The following is a 16,345-nucleotide window of genomic DNA, read 5'->3' on the forward strand; positions in this document are numbered from 1 at the left end:
TACTGGGTGGAGGCCAGGAACGAAGGATTTGATAGACAGTAAGCCCCCTCAGGTTTATGTAGATAAAACTTAAAATCACAAACCACTAAGCACCGCCTGAGAACTAAGCTGATTATTTTCTCCTCTGCGTCCTGCAAAGTCACAGGCAGCTGCAACATGCCCAGTCCTATTTATATTAACAAATATATTATCTATCCTGAGTGCATCCGAAAGGGAAAAAGATCAAAGGAAGTTGTGTCGTGGCCATACACACCAGCTTCAGTAACCTAGGGTTTTCATCTTGCTTTTTTTTTCCCCAAGAAAAGATATTTTGCTTGCTTTTCTGCATACATTCTGAACACACTGAATTTAGGATTAGGATGTTAAAAACAAGCAGTGCTCCAATAATTAAACACTTAAGTGTCAAGGCTAACACACAAACCCCAGACAGCATGGATCCAAGTTCAATGCCAGCTGCGTCGCCCACACCGTTTCAAAAGCAGATGATGCTGAAGACTTTCAAAGGACAAGGTGTTGTCCAGCCTGATGCAGCCAGAGAAGACAAAAACCTCATAGTCCCAGGATGAACACCCTTGCCATTATTAGGAGCATGGCAGGGTCTTGCAATTTATGGTTTTTGTTTTTGTTTTAATTTGGGGGCTTGTGTGTTTTAATTTCATGGTGGCTGACTTAAGTCTTAAAAAGAACCATCACTTACAAAATGGGTCACTGAAATGAGGAGTAAAGAGCTCTTTTAGGGCAGAATTTGAAATTCAGTGGAAGATTGGGACAGAGGGTGAGTTCAAAAGTATGCCACCTCGGGCAGGACATGGTGGCACACACCTTTAATCCTAGCACCTGGGAGGCAGAGGCAGGCGGATCTCTGAGTTCAAGGCCAGCCTGCCTACATAGTTCCAGGACAGCCATGTAAGTAGCCAAATATATAGCTGGGCTATATAGATAGACCCTGGTTTAAAAGGACAGTACTGCCTTGCCTTTCCTCATGGTAGTTCCTACCCAACCCCAACCAGGGCTTTCCCCAGTTTCACTAGTCTTTTGTTCCTCAGTTTTGACATTTTTACTCCTTACCCATCATCTGCCCTCCATTCCATTGTCTCCTCTTTGAGCATCATACCAACATCTTCACCGTCCTCACCGTGTCACTCTCAGTCAGAGGGACAAATGTGATCGCGTTGGAAACAAGGACAACGTGGCCAGTTATACAAGCTTGTCCAAATTTGCAACATATTAAGCTGTTTAGTGGTCCACTCCATAGGATTGGATTGCAACTGATCCAGTGCAAGAAATTAAAAGCCATGCCCGTTTCCTTTCGGATGGGAAGACATCAGATGTCACCTTTGTGCTTTGGTTCTTTCCCTCTGTGACAGCTCATCAAGAGACCATCATTTGCGCTCTGTGGAGGAATAGCTGGGGGTGGGGGAGACATGGGGGACATTTGGCTACTGAGTGTTCCCAGTCATGACCTCTTACAAAGAATAGCTCACTTTTCTTCATCTATGCCTATTGTCTAATAGCACTAAGAATACCATATCATTGTAGAATTCTCCAGATGAGCTGCTGTTACCATGAATGGAAAACAAAACAGGAATTGCTAAGCGTTTATGTCTAAATGATGGCATGAATCCCCACAGAGACTGTCTCCGAATTCTAAATGTTCAGTGAATAAGCATTGTGTCTTAAGAAGGTGCTGATATCCTCAAAAACATAAATAATATTTGTGATGACTGGAAAATTTAAAAAAAAAAAAAAAAAAAAAAAACAAGCATGAAGAGGCCGATAAGCAGAGAAACTCTTGGAACTCAAGTCCAAAATGCAAGAATAAACTAAATGCCAGGGGATTGTTTTCTTTGCTCCTTTCAACATTTAAATCTCTGTTGGGTTGACTCAGGTTTTATGTCTATAGAAAGCCAGGGGTGGCTTTAAAACTCCCGTGGAGGGTTTGGGGGTGTCCTTGGTCAGGGAGCACTTACTTAGCATGAGCAAGGCCCTAGAGTCTGTCTCCAGTGCCCACTAAATAAAAAAAAACCCAGAGAGTAAGAAACTGAAGAATCCTATCTGGAGGTTTGAAGACCAAAGAACAAGCAAGCCACCAGTGGCCTTTCGCAAGCCGCTTTTGCTGTAAGCCACGCCCATTTCCTTTCTGAGATGGTGAGATTACATCCTGTCTGCATAGCAGGTTCTCATTGCTGTGATCAGATGCCCAACAAGACGCATCGCAAAGGAGGAAACGATTCTGTCTGCATGGTTTGAGAGATGCATGCAGCCCACCCACCCTTGTCGGAAAGGCATGGTGCTGAAAGGCTTTGTGGTGGTAACAGTTGGTGTCAACTGGTTACATTAAGACAGGAAGCAGGTCCATACTATAAAACCTCAAGGCCTACCACCTTTCCAGCTAGGTCTCCATCTAAAGGTTCTATAACCTCTTCAAACAGCAATATCGACTGTGGTATAAAATGTTCAACATGTGAACCTGTCGGGGACATTTCACTTTGAAACTGCAACATGTCCCAGAGATCAAAACCCTCTACTCCGTCCTTCTGTACTTGTTAACCCTGGATTGTCTTTTGTGCCCCCAAAGGCCTTACTACTACCACCAGCCTGTCATTTGGGGCCAGGTTGGAAGGTGAGGAGTTTAATGACATGTCCAAAGTTGAAGACATCTAGGGCCCCATGACTGCCCTGTCTGGCACCAGCTCAGTTAGTCCTACCTGGGAAGTAAATATATGTGGTACCCTGCCTCCTTCATCCTTTTATAGCAAGAAGGTTGTAGAGTGAACCACTTGAATTATTCCAAGAACATGTTGCTACATCTACTTTATCACATATTTCCATCATCAATATGGTTTTAATGCATTTCAAAGCAGGATACAGATAATTGTACACTTCTTGTACCACTTTGTACAGGGAGCTGCTGCTGCTTTATTATGTATACAGTGCTCTGTCTACATTGCATGTGTGCCTGCACACCAGATGAGGGCACCAGATCTCATTACAGATGGTTGGGATGTGGTTGCTGGGAATTGAACTCAGGACCTCTGGAAGAGCCCTTAACCACTGAGCCATCTCTCCAGCCTCTGCTGCTGCTTTTATTGTTTGTTTGTTTGTTTGTTTGTTTGTTTGTTTTGTTCACAGTAGACTGATGATGACCTGAACAATATCTTAAACACAAAGGTAAGCAAGCTAGGCCCGGTAATATACCTTTGTAAAGCCAGCATTCTTGGAGATTTTTGTGGGAGGACCAGGATTTCCAGGCCAGCCTTTGATACAAAGTGACCAAAAACTCAAAGGCTGATAATGAACTTCCCTAGCATTGCCCAGTGCCCTACATTTGACATCCTAATACCACAAAAATAATGAAATAACTTGCTGATTTTGAGAATATCTCTGGCTTCAAGGTGCTTTTGTAGAACATCTCAAATATGAAATCATTTATTTACTTCTTTATAGTGCTAGGACTTGAAGCCAGGAGTTAGCGCATACTAAGCATGTACTGTACCACTAAACCATATTTTATATCTAAAACTCCCCTTGTTTTATATTTAAAATGCAGTCATGATGGTAAAAAGCTTGTCACTGACCCGGTTCACTTTGAATCTTGTTAAATTACATGTTGTGTGTCAGAGAGGGAGGGAGGGAAAAAAATCATTAGGAGTTTGAGATACCCTCCCTTGCCCTACATATTAACATGTCTTGCACAATTACCGATGGAGTATTCTCGTTTTGGACTTTATCCACACCCTAAATTTAGCAAGCTAGAATTATCTTTTAAGCACCACTTTGAGCAATCTTTTAGAAAGGAATGCGACAAGGGAGAAAAAAAAATTGTTTCCTCATGCTTAAAATGCAGTCCCTAACTTGGTCATTCAACCAAGGAGCAGAGTCTTATTATATGCTGATGACTCCGCAAAGACAGAAATCCAGAAAATTCATCACAGGTTTGTAAGAGTCAAGAGTTACATGTTCAGATTAAGACACAAGAGAAACAGACTCCACCACCAGACAATGAATTACATGCTCTGCGTGTTTGGGAAGTTGTGTACATGAAGTTGAATAATGACCTCCCATGTGCCAGGGAGTTTTTCTTAATATTAAAGGAATTTTACATCGAATCTTTTGATAGCTAAAGCAGCATTTTCAAAAACAGTACTGGGGAGTCAAAGCCAAGACCTAGGCCATGCTAGGCAAACACTGTACCCTGAACTACATCCCTAGCCCCAAAGCATTCTTTAAAGTGGGATTCAAAGACTTAGAACTTTAAAATATGCATACAAAATAGTGAGTTTATTTTCAAGTGAGTTGTGTGTATAAAGTAATTAGAAATAATTTCCTTGAAGTCTTACTTAGAGAAAATCATAAAGTGAGCGCAGACAAGGCAAGAACAGTTCTCAATTAGTTTTGCTTGGCTATCACTTTTAAAAGGCGAGGGACTCCCAGCCCTGTGCTGAAACATTCTCAAAGCTGCCCTTTCTCCCACCCGTTCCCAGCAAGGCTTTGAACCAAACTAAACTCCATGACCCCTGCCATACTCCGTGGGTGTGACATTTTGAACGCACCCTTCCCATAGAAGGCCTCTCTGCCAGTTGTAGACCAATGAGGACTTCACTCCAGGCCATATCTAGCCCTATCCTTGAGAGGAAGGGACTGTCAAACTGGCCTATTGTGCATGGTCTCTTCTTGATTATCCTGGGATCTTTGTTTTTGGGTTTTTTTTTTTTTTGTTTTTTGTTTTTTTTTTTTTTTTTTGGTTTTTTCGAGACAGGGTTTCTCTGTGTAGCTATGCGCCTTTCCTGGGACTCACTTGGTAGCCCAGGCTGGCCTTGAACTCACAGAGATCCGCCTGCCTCTGCCTCCCAAGTGCTGGGATTAAAGGTGTGCGCCACCACCGCCCGGCTATCCTGGGATCTTAAAGCAGGCGTTAGCTTTGCTGTTTTAGAGACAGGATCTCACTACACATATGTAGTCCATGCTACCCTTGAACTGGTAGTCCTCCTGCCTCATTAGCAAACACAAGACAGTTGGTTCCCAATATTTTATTTATATGTTTTATTCCAACTGTATTGAAGTTCATTGAGTTGTATAGTCTTTGGGTCTGGTTTATTTCTATGTGTGATTTTTTTTTATTTGCAGCATTTTATTTTTAATAATAAAGTTGAAAATAAAAAAAATATTTTACTTATGGGTATGTATGTACTTATGCTACGTGTGTGGGTACCCATGGAGACCAGAAGAAGGTGTCGGAGCTCCTGGAGCTGAAGTTACAGGCAGTCATGAGCCATCCATTATGAGTGCTGGGAACTTGAACGTGGGTCCTTCTGGAAGAACAGCAAGTGCTCTTAACTGCTGAGTCATCTCTCCAACCCCCGAGTTCCCAATATTTTATAAACAAAAAATCCACTGCCAAGAATCAGTGGTGACATGTGGCTGTGTTTTAGGAAAATACGGATACTCTCCTCTCCTCATTACGAGATGTAGTGGAGTAAACAAAGCTAAGACTGGAATCCAAAGACTGAGTTTAAAGCGAGCCTTCTCTCACCTTAGCTGGGAATTCCCAGTCTAGCGCCTTGATTTTTCTCCTTTCTTCTAAAACATATCATGGAGGGTGTGTGTGTGTGAAACAGTGTCTCATGTCCCCCAAAATCTGGCCTCGAACTCACTGTGTATCCAAGGCTGACCTTAAATGTGTGTCATCTTGCCCAACTAGTTTCTCAATCTTTCTAAGCTCAGTTTTCCCTTGTGGGGAGTCAAGAGATGCCTGTGTAAATGAATGTGTGAGGAGAGAATGAAGTCCTGAGTGGATCTGTAGAGTTGACATATGAAAAGACCCATCTGATCCTAGCTCTTCTTCTAGATGTGTCTGTGTGTCTGTCCCTTCTTTATTTCTTCATCACCCTAGTCAGGTCAAGTCCTAAGCAGTGCTGGATGCATTGTCCCTCTCGCGTAAATGGAGGTAATAGGAAATGCCTCAGAATGCGGTTAAGGAAAACATATGCAAGAGCATACATACAAATCTCAAAGTTAGCCGGGTGGTGGTGGCGCACGCCTTTAATCCCAGCACTCGGGAGACAGAGGCAGGCGGATCTCTGTGAGTTCAAGGCCAGCCTGGTCTACAAAGTGAGTTCCAGGAAAGGCGCAAAACTACACAGAGAAACCCTGTCTCGAAAAACCAAAAAAAAAAAAAAAAAAAAAATCTCAAAGTTGTAATAGGGGCTATTTTCACATCTAGGGTCATAGGGAGCTATGCAAATAAACAAGGAAGACTGGATACAAAGACTATAAGACATAACAAAATGGACTGAGCTGGTGGCTCAGCGGGTAAAATGCTTATCAAGTGTGAAGACCAGAATTTGGATTCCTGGCACCCATGTGAATGCCATATCATGTGATGTCCACCACACCGTGAGATCCCAGTACCTAGGAGGCACAGACAGGAGATGCTCAGGGCAAGTTAGCAAACTAGGGAAACTCATGAGCTCCAAATACAAGAGCCCCTGCCCCAATATATAAACTGAAGAGGGACTGATGAAGACAGGGATGTCAACCCCTGGCCTCCACATGCTTAAACTCAAATGCACACACGCACCTGTAAACATACATTCACCCGCACACGTACACGTGGGGGAAGAGCGGGGAGAAATCATAAAATGTAGCTCAGTGTGTAATCCCAGCCGTCAGGAGGCAGAGACAGGAGGATTGCTGCATGTTTGAGGCTAACCTGGTCTGCAAAGTGAGTTCCAGACCAGCCTGGACTACATAGCGAGACCCAGTGTCAAAAGACAAAACAGCCGGGCGGTGGTGGCGCACGCCTTTAATCCCAGCACTCGGGAGGCAGAGCCAGGCGGATCTCTGTGAGTTCGAGGCCAGCCTGGGCTACCAAGTGAGTCCCAGGAAAGGCGCAAAGCTACACAGAGAAACCCTGTCTCGAAAAACAAAAACAAACAAACAAACAAACAAAAAAAAGACAAAACAATTGAATAAACAGCAAAGCAGCCATGTGGATGAATGCAGCTCTTGTTTTCCGGGCTGACCATAGCTGTGTCACAGGACTCTAGTCAGGATTTGCTCTACTTCAAGTGGAAATAGCTGACATCCACTGAATATGCCGTTCGTAGAGAAGTCTGACGTGGGTAATCTTACTCTGTCAAAACTTTCAAATGTCAAAACTTTCACCAGCTAGCACATATTAACTGTGTGCCTTGTAGACACCAGTACTATTCTAGTGGCCAAGCACTAAATGATTCCCACACACACACACACCCCAGAGTCCTGAGAGACATGGATATTAAACAAACATGAATGTCCACATCCGCAACCACGGTCAGCTATGCAGTGTCTATCTACACTAAACTGAGCTGGGCGTGGAATAAGGCCTTTCCAAGCAGGTGTCTCCGCTAAGAACAGAAGCATGGCGGGAAATGGAGTCCAGGCAGAAGGGCAGATAGAAGAACTTGGAGCCCCAACAGAACTTAGAGTGGAGGAGACAAATGCCACATATCTGGAGCATAGCAGGACAAGGAAGAAAGGGACAAGATGAGATTTAAGAGACACAGGAAGACCATGTAGGGCCGAGCAGCCGTATTAAGGAGTTTCAGTTATGGCAATGAGACTTGAACAGAAAAGTGATGGTGTCTGAATTTTTAATAGAAATAAAATTGTGGGCATGAATGAAAAAAAGTCAATTTGAAGGCTTGTAAGTGGGCTTGGCATGAGGCAGGGGTGATAGCAAATGGGAGAGGGAACTGGGACTGTAGCTTAATGGTCAAATAATGGTTTGGCATGATGAAGCCCTGGGTTCAATCTATAGCACTGGAGGAAGAAAAGGAGGAGGAGGAGAATTGAAGGTATATTTTAGAGGTTAAAAAAAAATCAACAAAATGTTCTGATAGGTTCCATGTGGGAAGGGGAGGAATTAAGCTCAGGTTAGTTTCTGATACCAAAGTCTGTACTTCCTAGGTGTGTTCACAAGAAAGATTAGTGGATGCCGAAGAAGGGAATAGATTGGAGCTCTCGTAGAGATGGCATATCAGTGCTCAGCTGTGACTTTTAAATAATGTTCCTCTCCAAAAGTACCGGGCCGCTTTGGAGAAATGACTGATGCAATCTGCATTTCTGAAAATCCGGGAAACATTCCAAGGTTACGTGACAGAGACCCAGTAGCCAAAATGAAAAGACTTCTGTTGGCAATGGTCTGGGCAATCGGAGTATAACTTTTGGGAAAGAGTCATTACATCTACAGAGTTCCTTGAGACCAGATGAGACTGACAGGAACAGCAGATGGGCAAATGCTGAGGGTCGATTGAAGGCCACTGGGGCACGACGCTCATTACTGTAAACACTGGTACATCAAGGGGAAAAATCAGGCATTTTCCCTGTCGTCCCTGCGCAAGATGTATTCAGGGCGATCGCATAACTAGCTACAGATGGAAAGTCCCGCTTAAGGAGTAGTTCCCACTAAAAGAATGCCAAAGGAAATAAAATTAGAAAATTCCCATTTTGTAATCTTAATGAAGTAATGAAATTAAGCAACAATCGTGGGGTGGTTCTGTTAAAGCCACCAAGGGAAAGAAGATGTGGATATTTATAACAAATCAACCTCTCAAAAAAGCTATACCCCCAAGCCAGGAAAAGAGGATTTAGCGTAATAAATTAAATGATTCCAAGTTTAAAAAAAAATCGGATGGAGGATATAGCTCAGAGAGCATCTACCTGGTATATATGAGGCTTGAGTTTGATCCCTAGAAACTTACAAAAAATAGTAAGAACAAGCAATATGCTAAATGCAGTTTCTGGACACTTTATAGGACAAATGGCCCTGTTTATTTGCCTTGTGTATACGAATTAGCTCTACCACTAGTTATAACTCTCGAAATGGCATTAAAGAGGCAAACAAACTATTATACGGCTGTGGGGGTAGCTAAGTCACTTAGCCGAATGAAAAAAGCAAACAAAATAACTCATTGCAAAGTCTTAAATATTTGAGAGACATAACCAAATGCTAACTTTCTCTAACTAAAGAGAATTGCAGTGCTAGGAGAATGACAGGTAGGGAACCCAGTCATGTACATTGTTTGTTGTTTTGTTTTTAAACAATTTGTGTCTCAGAGAAATAATATAGTTGCTGGAAGGAATGTGGCCCCAGGGAGAACATGTTCACGATGAAACTGAGCATTTGGGCGCAATAAAGAGAATGGCTGGAAAACAGGAGGCAAAGGGAAGAAAATCAGAGGGGGCTACTAGAAACAGACAGAAGGAGCTGCCCCCGTGGAAAGACAAGCTTTGGGGTAGGTCCTGTCCTACCCTAAAAAAGTTGATTGCAGCAAACACAAAATGAAGGCATGGGGCAAAAAAGGAAGCTAAACGATCCTGGAGACTGGAGAATGAACAGTACTTGGGGGATGAGATGTTTCCATCACAAGGAAGAAAGCAGAGTTAGCCCGACTTTCAATATGGATGCTCCCGTTGTTATTTTGATGGTGAGTTCTTGTTCACAACACTCTTGTTTATAGGTATATTCTCACTTTTTCAAAGGTTTTTGTTTCACTAAGATTCCGACATGCTTCTATCAACTTTACCAACACAAATTTTAGCGTGTTTGTGATAAAGGGCTTTTGAGTATAACAGAACCGTCAGTCTAGTTATGTCTTGGGCACCAAGGATCTAGGGTGCCACATACAGTCACCAAATAACAACCAGGGGTAGTGAATGACTCTTGAGTTTGTTGTCTTACATCAATGCAGATTAAAGCGATGGACTGCTGTGGGTGGGTGTAGGCAAAGTGGAAATTTACTAAGGAGAATTCCAGAAGAAAAAAAAATGAAACATTGAGGAAAAATGAGAAATTAGGGGAAAATGAGAGAAACTCCCAATGGAGGGTATGATTTCCAAAAAGGAAAAAGTCATTTCTGGTCTAGAATTTTTATAGAGTTATAGCAGAAACTCAGAAACTTGCTATAAGGATTGATCAGCTCTAGCTATCATGGGTGAAGCCAGTGATGGACCTGTACACTCTAGGCATGTGTACTGGCCCAACTAGGGAGAGAATCACACTCTGTTTATGCACTGTACACCAAGTTAGGGGTGGTGGAAACCCCCTCCTGTTCAACTTTGTCTCTGACTTTGTTAGCTATTGACCTTGGCTCTCTGCTCATCGCTTGGCTGGTATTACTGCCCAATGTTGCAAGTGAGTCAAGTGCTATTAATTATTTTAAGATCTCTTTGTTCCTTATGGTGACCAAAAAGTGACAATTATTCTTAGTTAACTTTTTTGTCTACAGGATGGTCTGCAGTTCCTTAAAACAAGTGGAGGCATTTTTAGAAGCTGTCATTACTTAGTCTGTTACAATCAGCTGCATTAGAAACTAGGAGATGAGCCGGGCAGTGGTGGTGCACACCTTTAATCCCAGGACTCAGGAGACAGAGGCAGGCAGATCTAAGTGAGTTTGAGGCCAGCCTGGTCTACAAAGCAAGTTACGCTACAGCCAAGGCTATTACACAGAGAAACTCTGTCTTGAAAAACCAAAAAATAAGCTAGGATATGCACCTTACACACCTTCCTCAAGGGCTTCAAGGGGGGCCAGTTGGCCTGCCATTACTGGCCCAGGTCTCTATCCCTCTTTATTATTTGTTTATCATTTTGGGCTACAAGCCCTCTCATTCCTCTTCCTCAGCGCTCCAGACCTTGCCACTTCAGCCTTTAATTTTTCTTTTTAAATCCAGTCTTGGTCCTGCAACATAAGTGAACAACCCTATTCTTTCAGCACACTATGGAGACTGACAGTGGGCCACATGAATAAAAGTAGTGGCCCGACTTGCAGTTTTCACTATGAGTCCCACCCCCCTACTAAATAAAGGGCACATCTGTCTCACTAGTATGCTCTTCAAAATAAATAAGTGTGTTCTTGTAAAGCAGTCTTTACAATTAATGTCAAAGAGTTTACAGTCCCATATGAACAACGCCACAGTAGTTGCTTTGTCCTGTTACCAGACCAAGCTTGTTTTACCAACGATACAGGAAAGCAGTCACTGAAACAAAGTTTACTCACAGGCAGCCCCAAACAAGTAGACAGGAACCCCAAATCTCGAGTACTCCTCCCTGGAGATAAGATTTAGGGGCACTTAGAAGAAGACAGAGACATGGTAGTCTGGAGAGTGGGAACAGGCTGTGGTAAGAGTTTCTTCCACAAAGGGGAGGAGTATATGCTGGCACAGCCCAGTCATCTTCCTATAGCCTTATGAGTGCCCAATGAGAATGGACGTTAATATAGAAGTGGAGACAAAGGAGCTGAAAATGTATAGAAAGCAAGGCCCTGCATCGTTTGGGGTTCAGCTTTTTGTAGTGAATTGGTCCAACTGGCAGTTTCACAATGGGTCCAGAGCCAGTTTTGAAAAAAAAAAATCTGTGTTGACAGAAAGCCTCAGCGTTCCATTTCCCTGCCTGAAAAACCCATTGCAAGGCAATCGGAAGGAAAGTCTATAGATGCTTACATGTCCCGCTCTTCACAGGGTGCATGCTAAGCCCTTGATGTGAGCGCTCTCAGGTTACAGTGTTGGGCACAAGTGAAGAAGGGTCTGGGTTTTCAGCTTATGTGAATTACCTCTGATTTCCTGGGGGGAAAAGTTGCCACCATCATGACCCGTCTCAGGTGATATCCAAAGCAAAGCTAATGGAGTATACTATTGCACAATTCCTAAAACTGGGGATAATGACGAATAACTCAAAGAAAGTGTGGCTGGAGGACTTATTCAGCAATAATTGTCTTATGGTATTTTGAAATCCGTTATAAACCGCGACTGGGCCACAGGGACCTTGACAGCCCAATTGGGAATAATGTCATGTTTCAATCACTGTAGTTGTTGTTCTCAGTAAAATGAAGAAACCAGATTGCTCTTTTTGACTTTCTCTCATTTTATTTTTCCTTATGAAGACATTTTCACCTGAAATGGTTTTAGTGTTTGTTTGGGATTTTTATTTTTATTTTTTATTTTTAGCGCCTTTTAACTGAAATTTAATGTGCAAATCATAATATTCCATTTTAGCGTGTACAGCTCCTAAATTTTTGCAAGATTGGGCAATCACTACCGCTAGCCACATCCAGGACATTTTTAGCATCCTAAAAGGAATCCCTGTAAATGTTCACAGCCATCCTCCATTTCCCCCTCCCATCTCCTAGGAACCACTGTTCTATGATGTGACTTTATTGGTATGTGTATTCTGGGAGTTTCATGTCAGTGAAATTATATAACATATGCCTTTATCACTAGCTTCTTTTACTTTGCATAATGTCTTGAAAGTTCATCTATTTTGTAGTATGCATCAGAATCTCACTTACAGCTAAGGGTCCAGCTCAGTGATGCAGCATGTGTTTGGCATGGGTAAGACCACAGGTTCAATTCCCAGCACTAAGCAAGCTCATCAAACAGAACAGAACAAACCAAAAACTTCCATTAATTATGGCTAAGCAAAACCCAGCTTTGTGTCTTGATCACACTTCATTTACTCTTTAGTGTTAGTCATCATAACAAAGCAGCTGGGGTAGTCCAGTTATGAAGAAAAAGGTTTGTTTCATAGTTTTGCAGATTATAGTATATGATCTATATAGTATATGATCTAGTATATGATCTATTGGCCAGGTTGCATTGGACCTGTGGTGCATCATCCAGGGAGTCTATGGCAGAACACAATCACTTACCTCATAGGCTTGTTTGGATATGAACTAAAACCCTAAAGGCCCATGTGCTAAAAGTTTGTTCCCTAACTTGTGGTACTACTGCAAGGTGGTAGAACTGTTAGAAGTAAGGCTGGTAGGAAGTATTTGGATCAACAGAAGCCTACCTTCAAAGGAGACATTGGAGATATGATTCTAGTCATTCTCTCTCTCTCCCTCTCTCTCCTCTCTCTCTCTCTCTCTCTCTCTCTCTCTCTCTCTCTCTCTCTCTCTCTCTCTCTCTCTTTCTCTGTGTGTGTGTGTGTGTGTGTGTGTGTGTGTGCGTGCGCGTGCGCGCATGCCTGCCTGTCTCTGACTCTCTTTCTTCTCAGAATCCACAAGAGGAGCAGCTTTTTCCATTTTCTCCCACCATGATCTACAGTATCACCACAGACTCAAAGGCAGAGAACATCTGGGACCATGAGCCAAAATAATCCTTCCCTCTTTATAAGAACAGTCTCACCGGGCGGTGGTGGCACACGCCTTTAATCCCAGCACTTGGGAGGCAGAGGCAGGCAGATCTCTATGAGTTCGAGGCCAGCCTGGGCTACCAAGTGAGTTCCAGGACAGGCTCCAAAGCTACACAGAGAAACCCTGTCTCGAAAAACCAAAAAAAAAAGAAAAAGAAAAAGAAAAAGAAAAAAAGAAACGAACAGTCTCAAGTATTTGTCACAGCAACGCATGCCTGATTGGCAGAACCTCCCTTCTTGAAGTTTCAACTATCTCCGGACAGGACCACTGGGGGAACGAGCCTTTGATATGGACCTTAGGGTGACACTTGACTTGTGAGCTAGAGCACTTATCCATTTTTTTTCCTGTTGAACTGATTTCACTGCCTAAGAAGATTGTAGCTGTGAACATTCAAGTCCAAGTTTTTGTATCAGTACTCGAATTTAGTTGTCTTGGCTATGTATCTAGGAAGAGAACTGTTGAATCCTGTTCAACTCTGGGTTAACGCTGTTCAGTTCTCAGAGAAACTGTCAGACTGTTCCACAACATTTGCAGCCCTTCATTCCCCACCATGTGGGCATTTCATGTTATTTCCCAGTTTCCCCAGATCCTTGGCAAAAATTTTCAGTGCTTTTTGTTTCTAGGCATTCTAGTGAATGTGATTTTGTAATTCTCTCCTCCTCCTCCTCCTCCTCCTCCTCCTCCTCCTTCTCCTCCTCCTTCTCCTCCTCCTTCTCCTCCTCCTCCTCCTCCTCCTCCTCCTCCTCCTCCTCCTCCTCCTCCTCCTCCTCCTCCTCCTCCTTCTTCTTCTCTCTCTCTCTCTCTCTCTCTCTCTCTCTCTCTCTCTCTCTCTCTCAAGCAAGGGCTTCATGTAGCTCAGGTTGGCCTTGAACTTCTTATCTGACTGCTGGGATTCCGGGCATATACCAGCATAACTAGTTTCATGTGGTGCTGGGGGTTCTAGTCCATTGTCTTGTGCATGCTAGGCAAGCATGCTCCCAGATGAGCTACATTACTATTTACCCCAGGCTGGCCTGGATCTTCCTGTCTTAGCCTCCCAAATGTTAGTATTACAGTCATGTGCCAACACGCCTGATTTATTTTCTCTCAAAAATAACTATGTAAGGCATTCACATGATTTCAAAGTCAAAACTGTTGACGTATGTATAGAGAGGTCTAGCTTTCATTCCTATTCCATTCATTCTATTATTCCCCTATGTCTTGGTTAGGGTTTCTTTTGCTGCAAAGAAACACCATGACCAAAAAGAAAGTTGGGGAGGAAAGAGTTCATTCAGCTTTACACTTCCACAGGAGTGTTCATCATCGAAGGAAGTCAGGACAGGAATCCAAACAGGGCAAGATCCTGGAGGCAGGAGCTGATGCAGAGGCCGTGGTGGTGGTGGTGGGGGGGAGGGGTACTGATTACTGGCTTGCTCCCCCTGGCTTGCTCAGCCTGCTGTCTTACAGAACTAGAGCCACCAGCCCAGGGATAACCCCACCCACCATGGACTGGGCTCTCCCACATTGATCACTAATTGAGAAAATGCCTTACAGCTGGATCTCAAGAAGGCATTTCCTCAGCTGAGGCTCCTTCCTCTCCAATGACTCTAGCTTGTGTCAAGTTGACACAAAACAAACCAGTACACCCTACGTGTAATTTTTTATTAGTTTGTTATTTAGACTGCATATCTACTTTATTGACACACAAAGCAATGCATACATTTTGCTCTCTATTTTCCCATCTGTTTTACAAGAAGATGAAATCTACACTGCCTCCTCCTACTCTTTTCACCTGTCTATATATCCTGGAGTTTCACAGCATTACACAAAGATTGCTCTCTTCTTCTCAGTGCAGCTGTACCCAGCTGCATTGTGTGGCTGGACCGTGATCAATTCAGTCTGTCCTCTGTGTGTGGTCATGGGGGTTCAGGATACATTTGTTGCTTGACTATAAATTGTGCCAGGCACTAGGAGTAAAAACAAAGCCAGCTCTGGTTTCAGGAAGCTCAGCACGAGATCTCTACAATAAAGAGCATTCCTTAAGTCCAAGAGCACGCCTGGATCCACTGAGCACAGGGGCACATGTTACTGAAAAGAAACGAACCACACAGAGTGGACACAATAACCTCTTATTGACCAGCATCATGCTGCACTTGGGCCTTTGTATGGGAAGGTTCCCTTGGATGTGGTTAACAGTGATTGATCAGGAGTGCCACCAATTGGTCAGAGTAGGAAAAGCCAAATGAAAGAGACCTCGAGTTAGGAGTCTAATGACCAAATTTCCTTGGCAAGAAGAAATGTAAGTTATTGCTAGTGCTGTGGCATAACAATAGGAGCTAACATCTGTACAAACTTTGTTGATCAGATATTGTTCTCAGTATTTAGGTACATTAAACCTTAAAAAAAAAAATCTCCCAACAGCCCTACGAACTTAGAATTATTATCTACATTTCTCCTTCAGTACAGAAGTTGAGACACAGAGATCTGAGCTATCGCACTTTTGCGGAAGGTCACACAGGTGGGTGGTGGGGAAGCAGACAGGCATCACAGATAGGGTAGTTGCAAATAATGTAGTAAGAAGTGCATGCCACGGAGCTGAAGGGATGGATGGCTCAGCAGTGAAGAGCATATCATGGCTGACAAACATTCCGAAATTCAAGTTCAAAGATACTCTTTTCTGGCTTCCACAGGGACCGACCAGGCACGCACGAGTTGTACAGATAGGCGTGTAGACAAAACACTTATGAGCATAGAATAACAAGGTAACTTTTCTTAACACAAGTATATGCACCAAAGCACCTGTATGAGGCACAACTCTGACACTTTTCTTAACTGTGCTATTTCAGGCTAACATGAGCCCAAGATAGACCCCAAGCAGAAATAACCCAGCAAGCGCGACTTTAAAGAAACAAAGAGTTGAAACTAAGATTAAAACAAAACTGGTGGATCCTCTTAAGTTCACGTCAGACGGGTAATGTGCCAATGTCGTAACAAGGTTTAATGGGCGGCACACATCACGCATGGGCGTGAATTCCCAATCATCACGCTTATGAACCAAAAAAGGATCAGGGTGTTGCTTCCGTGGGGAAGGATCAAGTCAGTCCTACCAGTTTTCACAGAGGGTGACTAGCGTAGTGCCGATCTATTTGGTTTTTACACACCAAATCCCATACAATTAAAAACTTCTGGGGAGG

The 16,345-nt window shown here is 43.2% G+C and overlaps 1 non-coding gene across 1 annotated transcript; it reads right to left on the minus strand.

Annotated features, from left to right (window-relative positions):
* Positions 1-16,112: 16,112 nt before the first annotated feature.
* On the minus strand, positions 16,113-16,217 carry LOC131894799 (small nucleolar RNA U13). The gene has a single exon (XR_009375028.1). It is a non-coding gene; the product is annotated as a small nucleolar RNA U13 (small nucleolar RNA).
* Positions 16,218-16,345: the final 128 nt, after the last annotated feature.

Source organism: Peromyscus eremicus, chromosome 17, assembly GCF_949786415.1.
Source record: "Peromyscus eremicus chromosome 17, PerEre_H2_v1, whole genome shotgun sequence".
Lineage (NCBI taxonomy): Eukaryota > Metazoa > Chordata > Mammalia > Rodentia > Cricetidae > Peromyscus > Peromyscus eremicus.